This window comes from Pinus tabuliformis, chromosome 1_2 (assembly GCF_031772625.1).
Source record: "Pinus tabuliformis cultivar Carrire ecotype Pingquan chromosome 1_2, CPIR1, whole genome shotgun sequence".
NCBI lineage: Eukaryota > Viridiplantae > Streptophyta > Pinopsida > Pinales > Pinaceae > Pinus > Pinus tabuliformis.
The window spans coordinates 1,352,097,431-1,352,108,426 of NC_142298.1; positions in this window are offsets into that span (position 1 = coordinate 1,352,097,431).

The window sequence follows — 10,996 nt, forward strand, 5'->3', positions numbered from 1 at the left end:
CATAAAGATGGCATGTTGAAAATTTTTGAAGACCATGCACTTTCTATGCATGAAAGGGGAACGGTTGACATGAAATCCAATGAGCAATCCAAAGGAAAAGGAAAAATAACCAAATCAAAGAAAGGGAAGTAATCCCAAACCTTTAGATGAGTTTAGCAAAATGAAATAAGGATAAGATTACCACTCACCATACAAACTCTTCAATAGAGAAATCTTTGTGACTATATTCTAGAGAGCACAAAGAAGAAGTATGGAGAAAGAGCACCTGAAACAAGAGGGAATGCACATGCACTAATCCTTATTCATTCTTCTCCTTATATTGGGCCATATATTCTAGAGCTTCACCTCACATGGTAGTCACAAAATATGCTCTCTTATCTTTAAAGCTGTATTTTGGTCCTGCTATTCTCTTGGAAGATGATTCTCAAGTAGAGACAATTGGACAAGGAAGGGTAGCTCTTGGACATGGAAGTTTTACGAATGTCTTTCCTATTCTAAAGCTTTCAGTAAATCTAATCCATGTATCAAATGACACATATTGACACCATAAGAAGGGATGAATTCACCTCAGATTCAGAGAGCATATATGACATGAAAGATACCTCAAAAATTGTAGTTGGAAAGGTAAATCATTAGTCTCGTTTTTATACCTTCTTTGAATTTGTTCTTCAATCAAGTTCCACTTTCCAACTGAAGCATGCAAATGATGAAAGTAGAATTTGAGATGAAAGGTTTTAACACTTAAATTTTAGATATGTGCAACATCTTAGCAAATAGGAGATAATGAAAGGCATACTTGGCATATAATTGTTTGATGGACATTGTGAAAGATGTTCTCTTGTAAGGAATCCACAAGAAAAATTTGGGAAGGGGCATGCATGGAGGGCCTTCTCTCCCTTAGGTCTTGTTCACATTGATCTTAAGGGAATTTCTGGATCCTTCCATAAGAAAAGATAGATATGTACTAATATTCATAGATGATTGCATGAGATACAAGTGTATTTTCTCATACTAAAATATAAAGTGTTTAAGCATCCAAATATTTTCAAAGAATATGCAAAGAAGTAATCTACAAAGATGATCAATATCCTCCACACTTATAATTGGGAAGAGTATGTCAACAAGGATATCCAACATTTTTTCAATGAAGCAAGAATATAGTTGCAACTTTACACTAAACAATAGAGTGGGATATCTCATAGGAAGAAAAAATCCTTGAAAGAGATAGCCAATAGCATGTTACATGCAACGTTTCTTCCTTCTAAATTGTGGCTTGAAGAAATCAACTTCTCTTTGTATATGCAATATAGATCTCCTCACAAATTTGTTACAAGAAAAACAACTTGTGAAGCATAGAGTGACATACAACAAGAAGTCACAAATTTCGACATTTTTTTTATCTTGTGCATGGGCCCAAAATCCTACAGGAAAAGAGGAAGGTTTTGGAGCCTCAAATTAAAGAGTGCATCTTTGTTGGATATCTAGATGGTGCAAAGTGATACAAATTGATATATATTTCAATAGAAAAGCTCTTGGTTGAGAGAAGTTTCTACTTTGAAGAAAGAACCTGCATTCATCTAAGGAAAACTATACAAAAACATGTATGATTCCTCCTATAGTAGATATAAAATATGATGCATCATGTATTTTAGATTAGATTTCAGATATGGATTCTAAAGCTAATTTAGAATATCATGGGCATGTAAGTGACGATTCACATTTCTGGCAACCTTCAACAAAGAAGTGGTACCACATGACGAATATCTTGGGTAATCTTTCCACAAGATCTCAATTTGAAGCAACAGCTCATGCACTCACAACTACGAAACTAGTTATGCTCATGCACTGCTACATGGTTCTGGCATCCAACCCTCAAAATTATGCAAACGTTGTAGGGAATCCTTTATGAGAAGAATTTATGGATGAGTACAACTCCTCATTATGATCCAAAATTGGGACTTAGTTCCAATTCCTTCAAATAATAAGCCTGTCAAATGTAAGTTGGTTGACAAGAAAAATAAAGCAGTAAATGGAATTGTGAGCAGATACAATGCAGAGGTCATGGCCAAAGGCTTTCAACATGTTCATGGCATCAATTATGATGAATATGTTACTCCAATGGACAAAAATGGACTATATTTGGTTAACTCTTGCCATTTTCACAACAAGGAGGTGGAAGATTCACCACATGGACGCGAATAATGTATTTCGTCAGGGTGATCTCAAGGAGGAAATTTACATAGAGTGGCCACAAGTGTATGTAAAGAATTCATCTTTCCTTTTTAGACTGAATAACTCTCTCTATAGCCTCAAGTAGACACCTATAGAATGGTATGGTAAAATGGATTCTTATTTAATCTCAACATTGTGTTCAATTTAAATATGATCCAAATGTTGATATTCTAAGAAAAACTAACTCTTTATTGATCATTGTCCTATATGTAGATGATCTACTAACCACAAGTATGTTGGCATTATGGCACTAGTTTGGAACTATGGCACAGGTGTTATCCTTGATGGCAACTCACTCAAATGGCAGATCACAGTTCAATCTCTCAAAATGAAAGGAAATGTGGTATATGCAGGTTCCTTGTAACAAAATCGCGTATACACGCGGGTATACTGTTCAAAAGGCGCGTATACATATGCACGCACTTTCATGCAAAGAAAAGCGCGTATATGTGGGAAAACGTATGGTTGGTCCATGGTATTTAGTCTGACATATGTGAACCTATGGTTTTGATCCTTGGTATTGCATTTAAGGTATTAAACCCAGGTATTGGGTCCCTAGTATTGGATCTCTATGGTTTTGGACCATGGGTTGAATAAGGTCTAGACTATAAAAAGGGAAGGAGATCAGTTGGCAAAGGTATCAACTTATGCATTGAATATCTGAAGAGGAGCAAGATCTAGAAGACTGGTGATTGGTTGGTGAGACATAGTTGAACCTGAATCAAGGAGGAACCTGAGCATTACAAGATGGTTAAGTTCTATTGATGGGTCAAGATCTCAAGGCTTGAATAGTAGTATCATTGTGTGATTTTGATCTATTATATTTGGCGCATGATTAGATCTATAAAACTGATAATCTGGGTATAACTGACGTCTGAGGATAAATTATCTTTTATAGATCTGTACGCAGGTTCGACACGGTAGAGGCGCGTATACACGCAGGTTAAGCAAGTGAAGACTGCGTATACACTGGTTGGTTTTGGCATAGCTGCATATGTACGTAGGTTTCTGTTGGTGAAGTAGCGTACGTCTCTTGAAATATGTTTTAGCTGCCTCTGTTTATTGCTGCAATGTTCTGGGTTCAGGATTGGTGTCTGGTTACTGGTACTGTTTTTCTGGTTACAACATTCTGAGAAGTTATTGGTTGATTCAGTATTTTGAAGATTGGTTGTTGCCGATCTATTAGATGTTTGATTGATATTCATGGATCCAGTCTGAAAATTTATGAAACGTGGTCCCTGGAAGAAAAGAGAAGGTAGAAGCCTTCTGTAGGTCAGCACCTACGTACTAGTACCTCAGCTAGTACAAGAGCTAAGGGGGTTGTAGCTCCCTTCTAGGAGAAACTGGAGAACGAGAGAAGGTTGTAGCCTTCTGCAGGTTGAAGCCTACGTACTCGTATAAGTCTGCACCAGTACAGAAACATTGTAAAAAGAAGTTTCTATTTGAAAGAAGATAGAGACGCATTACAACAGGTGGTTTTCACCGACATTGGCTTTCCACCTTATATCTGGTGTTCTTATGTGTGATTGCCTGTTCTGTTTTACTGTTCCTGGTTACTGTTCATATGTTTTGATGCACAGATTAATGATCTAACTTACAAGTCTGCTCATATACGTGTATTTCCTTAACTGAAGTTGCGTACATACGCGGTATTTGCTAACCAAAGTAGCGTATACAAATTTAATTGTGAAATAAAAATAATTGATCTAATAATATTGATTCACCCCCCCCCTCTCAGTATTATTTCCAACAATTGGAATCAGAGCAGGTCCTTCTGAAGAAGCTTGATTGCTTAAGGGAAGATCTATCACCATGAGCAACTACGAAAGAGAAGAATCAATCAGGCCACCGATTTTTGATGGAAGCAACTTCGTCTATTGGAAGGTAAGAATCACTGCTTATCTTCAATCTCTTGGTACAGAAGTTTGGGATATTGTGGAAACAGGATACACTTTTCCATCAGCAACTCCTACAGATACGGCTAGTAAGAAGCAGTATGAAACAAATGCAAAGGCTGTCAATACTCTATTAGGGAGCCTATCTCAATCAGAATTTGTCAAGGTTATGCAGCTCAAAATTGCAAAAGAAATATGGGACAAGATCGTTCTGAGCTATGAAGGAGATGAACAGGTAAAACGAGCAAAACTACAAACTCTCAGAATTCAATATGAAAATCTCAGAATGTACAATGATGAAAGTGTGGCTAACTATTTCCTACGTATAGATGAGATTGTCAATTGTATGAAAAATTTGGGTGAAGAAATAAAAGAAGTTGTTTTGGTTGAAAAAGTTCTAAGATCTTTGTCTTCTAAGTTTGAATCAAAAGTTTCCGCCATAGAAGAAAAACAGAATCTACAGAGCCTTACCATGTCACAGCTACACGGAATCCTAACCGCTTACGAAATGAGAAAAGGGGGACCATCAGACAAGAGAGAAGCCGCATTCAAAGCCTCAGGAAAAGGTGATGACTCAGGACATATGTCGGAAGAAGAGGAAGAATCAAATTTTGTCAAGAACCTTCAATGGGGTTCTGGAAGATTCAGAGGTAAGCTACCTTTCAAATGTTTTGCTTGTGGAAGAGTCGGTCACTATGCTGCAAAGTGTCCTCATAAAGATAAGATCGACAAAGGTAAGGAACCAGTTAGATGGAACAGAAAACAAAATGTAAGTAAGAAGAGCTATTATACACATGAAGACAGTGATGGACTTTCAAATAGCGATGAAGATGAACAAGGTAATGATTATAGACTTTTGATGGCTTTTGAAGATGATGATTTCTTGGATGCTATAGATGAAGAAAGTCTTTATGAAGAAATTTCTAAACTCAAAATTTGCTTAGAAGAGAAAAATATGATTATAGATACTCTGACATCCCAACTTGCTGAAATGGAGAAACACAATGAAAAGTTAGAATGTGAAATTGTGGGACTTAGAAAGGACATTGAGAAAATGAAAGCTCTTAATCTTAGATTTGCTAAAGGATTTGAAACCTTAGATGAGATTATCAAAGTGCAGCGTTCTCCTCTAATCAAGACAGGTCTTGGGTACACCAAAGAAACATCTCAAGCATAGAAGCCATCTACCTCCAAAAGTTATCTTGAGGCTGCAAGGAGAAGTGAACAGGTTGACAATCAACAGCAAAGGCCCAATGGAGATCACCAGGTAAATCAGGGACAATTTACTTCAAGAATAAACAAAAATCACCAAGTAAATCAAGGGCAATCTACTTCAAGGATGAACAAAAGCTACAACCAACCACAGGTAAATCATTCTCAATTTACCTCAAGAATGAATGGCTATTACAATGGAAGGTTTGATGATCGCAGGAATTTCTTCAATGGCCAATGCTTCTCTTGCCATAACATTGGACATAAAGCAGCTCAATGTGTGGCCTACAAGACCATCATGACTAGAGAAGCACAAAAGCAAAGGAGTGTGACTGGAATCATGAAAAGAACCTACAACAACTTTTATGCAATTGAAAATGAAATAGAATGTTCTATTTGTAAAAACTTCGGTCATGAAGATTCTGAATGCAGGAGTAGGTTTCGACAAATAACTCAGAAGGAGCAAGCTTCATTAAGTCCCAAAACATGGAGAAAGAAAGAACCACTACCAGAAAGATGTGGGATAGCCTTATATGCGGAAGGACAAGAAAATCAATGGTACATCAGTGGATGCTCAAAACATATGACAGGTGATATAGATAAACTTCAGTCATATAGTGCCTTAGAAAAGGAAAAGAAGGTCTCATTTGGAAATGACACCCCTGCATTCATAAAAGGTAAAGGTTCTGTTCTTTTGAAAGAAAAGGTCAAGGCTGGAAATGTTATGTATGTTGATGGCTTAAAGCACAATTTATTAAGTGTCAGTCAAATGTGTGATCAAGGAAATGAAGTAATATTTCGATAAAATGGATGCATTGTTCGTGAGCTTGATACAGGAGAAACAGTGATCAAAGGCATAAGAACTCCAAATAATTTATATATACTCAAAGGAGGACAACAACAATGCTATCTAAGCAAGAATGATGAACACTGGCTATGGCACAGAAGATTGGGGCATCTAAGCTTCTCACAGATAAGGAAAGCATGCAAGTATCAGGCAGTTCGTGATCTACCTGACATCAGAATTCAAGACAATACAATATGCAAATCATGTCAATTTGGTAAGCAAACCAGAAATAATTTCCCTGAGAAGGAAGGACCAGCTAGCAGGCCACTTGAACTTGTCCATACTGATGTATGTGGTCCATCTAGGTAAAGGTCACCTCGAAGAGAAGAATACTTTATATTGTTCATTGACGACTTTTCTAGGATGTGTTGGATAGGACTTATGAAGCATAAAGATGAAGCTTTCGAAAAGTTCAAATCATTCAAAGCCTTGGTGGAAAACGAATCAGACCACAGGATCAAATGCCTCAGGTCTGATCGAGGGGAATTTACCTCGAATGAATTTTTCGATTTTTGTGAAGAACATGGAATAAGGAGGGAATTCTCTACTGCAAGGACTCCTCAGCAAAATGGAGTAGTGGAAAGGATGAACAGAACGGTTCAACAAATGGCTCGTGCTATGCTTGATGAGTCTGGAACTCCCGCAAACTTCTGGGGTGAAGCCCCATTTGCAGTAGTTACTATTCTCAACAAGACAAACGTCTAGGTAAACAACGCTCAGACTCCTCACGAACTATAGTATGGTAAGACTCCCATGGTAAAATACTTCAAAATTTTTGGGAGCAAATGGTACATCAAAAATACTGATGAAAGTCTTGGCAAGTTTGAACCTAGAGCAGATGAAGGCATTCTCCTTGGTTACTCTCCCCACAACAAAGCATACAAGTGTTACAATAAAAGGCTTGGAAAAATTGTTGAAAGTATTGATGTAGTGGTTGATGAAGAAGGAAGCACTCCTAGGCAGGTAAGATCTGAAGATTTCGAAGATGATGAGGACTATCCATCAACATCAAATCAGATTCATGATGAAGAAGAAACCCATGAGGCACCAGAAGAACAGATAAGGATAGAAGAAAAGACTCCATCCAGGTACATTGAGAAGAATCATCCAGAATCTCAAATTTTGGGGCAAAAAGAGGTAGGTGTACAGACAAGAAGGACCATTTCAGAAGCTTCAAGCTAGCTAACATTGCTCTCCTCCACTGAACCAAAAAATGTAAGAGAGGCATGCAAAGTTGAATGCTCAGTAAAAGCCATGGAGGAAGAACTTGAGTAGATCGAAAAGAATAACACTTGGGAGTTGGTTCCTAGACCAAAGGATAAGAATGTCATAGGAACAAAATGGATATTCAAAAATAAGCTGAATGAAAATGGAGAAGTGATTAGAAACAAGGCCAGACTTGTTTGCAAAGGGTATGCTCAACAGGAAGGCATTGACTTTGAAGAAACTTTTGCACCAGTTGCAAGACTAGAGGCCATAAGGATGTTCCTTACTCTTTCTAGCTTTCAGAAGTTCAAAGTATTTCAAATGGATGTGAAGTCTGCTTTTCTAAATGGAGAATTGGATGAAGAAGTGTATATTGAGCAACCAGATGGGTTTATCCTTGGAAATGATCCAAAGCTTCTATGCAGACTCAAAAAGGCTCTTTATGGCCTTAAACAGGCTCCAAGGGCTTGGTATTATCGCTTGGATAAATACCTCCGTCAACAAGGTTTTATAAAAGGATCAACTGATAGCAATATTTATATAAAAATTGACAATGATAAGTTGCTAATACTTGTTGTGTATGTTGATGATATCATCTTTGGTAGCAATGAAGAAGACATGAGTCAAAATTTTGCCTTAGTAATGCATAAAGAGTTTTAAATGTCTATGCTTGGTGAGCTCATATATTTTCTTGGTTTACAAGTCCAACAAAACAAAGATGGCCTCTTTCTATCACAAACCAAGTATCTCAAGCAGATCTTGAAGAAATATGGGATGGAGGATTCGAAACCAGTATGTACCCCTATGGTGACAGGATGCAGCCTCAGTGCAAATGATGAATCAGCATCAGTACATCAACCAACCTATAGATCCATGATTGGTAGTCTACTCTATCTAACAGGTACCTGACTAGACATTATGCATGCAGTGGGAATAGTTGGAAGGTTTCAGGAAAATCCAAAGGAAAATCATCTTCAGGCAGTTAAGAGAATTTTCAAGTATCTTCAAGGAACTCAAAACTATGGCTTATGGTATCCTAGAGGTACAGATCTCACACGTCATGCATATACAGATGCGGATTGGTCAGGAAGCATGGATGACAGAAAAAGCACTAGTGGTGGTGCATTCTTCATGGGTCCTAGATTAGTATCTTGGTTCAGCAAGAAACAAAGCTCTATTGCTTTATCTACAGCTGAAGCAAAATATGTAGCTTCTGCGTCTTCCTGCACACAAGTCCTTTTGATGATGCAAACATTGCAAGATCTTCAAATCGCTTGTACTCCACCTATCTCCATTTTTTGTGATAATACAAGTGCAATCAGTATCTCAAAGAATCCTGTCATGCATTCAAAGACTAAGCACATATCGATGAAGTATCATTTTCTTCGGGAACAAGTGCTGGAACAAAAGGTCAAATTGGAGTATGTTCCCTCTAAGGAACAAGTTGCTGATATTCTCACCAAACCACTGCCCAGGGAGACATTTGAATACCTCAGACAAAAGCTGGGGGTAGTTGATGCATCATCTTGCTCTTGAATCCTGTCTGTTTCAAAGAAAAATCGTTGTACGCGAGTTGAATGAGGAGGATACGTGTACATACACCGGTTTATTAAGATACAGTCACGTATATGTTGGTTTGAAGAAAAAGCAGTGGGGCTGGGCTCAAGATGAAAAGAGGCTGATCTGGGTCTGACAGAGACCATCTGGCACAGGTTCAGGGGGAGCATATATTCTTCTAATAATGCATTGTTGGCATTATCTTGGTTCAATTTTAGTTGGTTTGATTTCAGGTGGAATAGGTGCAGAAGGAGAACATGGGTGCTGGTCTGAATAATGTTTGACAAATGCTGCTGATATCTGTCAGAGTCTTGTTGTAGATATTTTGTCTCTATTTCTTATATTTCTTTTATCAAGGTCATGTAACAGCCTATGTTGGTTTCCCCACTATGCCTGGGATGAATGATGTAATGTACTTATTTGTCATGTGTAATCTTCTGGTGTATCCCCACTTGGTTGGGTGGATGAGTCAATTCTGGTATATCCCCATTTGGTTGGGAGATGGATGTATGTATGAGTCTTTGGTGATAGGAAGGTCAGTTATAATGTATAAAGTCATGTTTTTGTAGATCATCTTCTTGCAGACCTTGCCTACAGTCAGGGGGGAGCTTGGACAGCAGAGCAGAGCAGAGGATTCAGCATGTATTTAGGGGGAGCATAACCCTTTTCCCTTGATGTCAAAGGGGGAGAATGATTTTGAGTGACTTGGGGTTGCCATCAAGTCCAAAGGGGGAGATTGTTGGCATTATGGCACTGGTTTGGCACTATGGCACAGGTGTTGTCCTTGATGGAAACTCACTCAAATGGCAGATCACAGTTCAGGCTCTCAAAATGAAAGGAAATGAGGTATACGCAGGTTCCTCGTAACAAAATCGCGTATACACGCGGGTATACCGTTCAGAAGGCGCGTATACATATGCACGCACTTTCATGCAAAGAAAAGCGCGTATATGTGGGAAAACGTATGGTTGGTCCATGGTATTTAGACCGACATATGTGAACCTATGGTTTTGATCCTTGGTATTGCATTTAAAGTATTAAACCCAGGTATTGGGTCCCTAGTATTTGATCTCTATGGTTTTGGACGATGGGTTGAATAAGGCCTAGACTATAAAAAGAGAAGGAGATCAGTTGGCAAAGGTATCAACTTATGCATTGAATATCTGAAGAGGAGCAAGATCTGGAAGACTAGTGATTGGTTGGTGAGACATAGCTGAACCTGAATCAAGGAGGAACCTGAGCATTACAAGATGGTTAAGTTCTACTGATGGGTCAAGATCTCAAGGCTAAATAGTAGTATCATTTTGTGATTTTGAACTGTTATATTTGGCGCATGATTAGATCTATAAAACTGATAATCTGGGTATAACTGACGTCTGAGGATAGATTATCTTTTATATATCTGTACGCAGATTCGACATGGTAGAGGCGCATATACACGTAGGTTAAGAAAGTGAAGACTGTGTATAAGCTGGTTGGTTTTGGCATAGCTGCGTATGTATGCAGGTTTCTGTTGGTGAAGTAGCGTACGTCTCTTGAAATATATTTTAGTTGCCTCTATTTATTGCTGCAGTGTTCTGGGTTCAGAATTGGTGTCTGGTTACTGGTACTGTTTTTCTGGTTACAACATTCTGAGAAGTTATTGGTTGATTCAGTATTTTGAAGATTGGTTGTTGCAGATCTATTAGATGTTTGATTGATATTCATGGATCCAGTCTGAAAATTTATGAAACGTGGTCCCTGGAAGAAAAGAGAAGGTAGAAGCCTTCTGTAGGTCAGCACCACCTACATACTAGTACCTCAGCTAGTACAAGAGCTAAGGGGGTTGTAGCTCCCTTCTAGGAGAAACTGGAGAACGAGAGAAGGTTGTAGCCTTTTACAGGTTGAAGCCTGCGTACTCGTATAAGTCTACACCAGTACAGAAACATTGTAAAAAGAAGTTTCTAGTTGAAAGAAGATAGAGACGCATTGCAGCAGGTGGTTTTCACCCACATTAGGCTTCCACCTTATATCTGGTGTTCTTATGTGTGATTGCCTGTTCTGTTTT